This window comes from Eleginops maclovinus, chromosome 3 (genome assembly GCF_036324505.1).
Source record: "Eleginops maclovinus isolate JMC-PN-2008 ecotype Puerto Natales chromosome 3, JC_Emac_rtc_rv5, whole genome shotgun sequence".
NCBI classification, from domain to species: Eukaryota; Metazoa; Chordata; class Actinopteri; order Perciformes; family Eleginopidae; genus Eleginops; species Eleginops maclovinus.
Genome location: NC_086351.1, coordinates 24,079,704 through 24,080,338, shown reverse-complemented (window position 1 = coordinate 24,080,338; position 635 = coordinate 24,079,704).

Below are 635 nucleotides of genomic sequence, written 5' to 3'. Positions count from 1 at the left end.
GTGACCCTTTTTTTAAAAAGTGTCCCTTGTTAGCTCAGGGTTCTGCTTCCGGGGTCTATAATGCATAGGTCCATACTGAATGAGAAAGGCACAAAGGTGGCGAGGGAGATCAGCATGCTTAAAACGTAGCAGCAGAAATAATAGATCTGCTGCAGACAGACGGAAGGCTGGATCAGTTATTCAGCATTGCCTTCACATATGCAGCTGTGCAGGGGGAAGACAAAAATATGTTTGGAATCTGAAAACTGAGTAATGGAAACATTTACTCATTGCACAAAGAGAGGCTTGGAAAATAATCTTGGGGTTTTTAAAAAAAAAATCCTCCACGCCCTCCAACAAATTTTAATGTGTTCAGATTTAAAAAATGCAATAATTTACAGGTGGACACACACACATCAGAATTTAGGTGAAACCCTTATTTGACTTGGACAAATGGAGATGTTTAGATGACATTCACTGATGTGAGTGCTCAAGGGTTTAATTGGAAAAAGCATGTGTTTGTAGACAGGAAACATTGGTGAGAATCAGTCATTTTTAATAATTTTTAAAATTATCCCCTTGATTTAAGTTAAGAGAATCAATATTTACCTCAAAAACCATTGTTTTCCCCATGTTTTGATCTGTTAAGGTGTGCT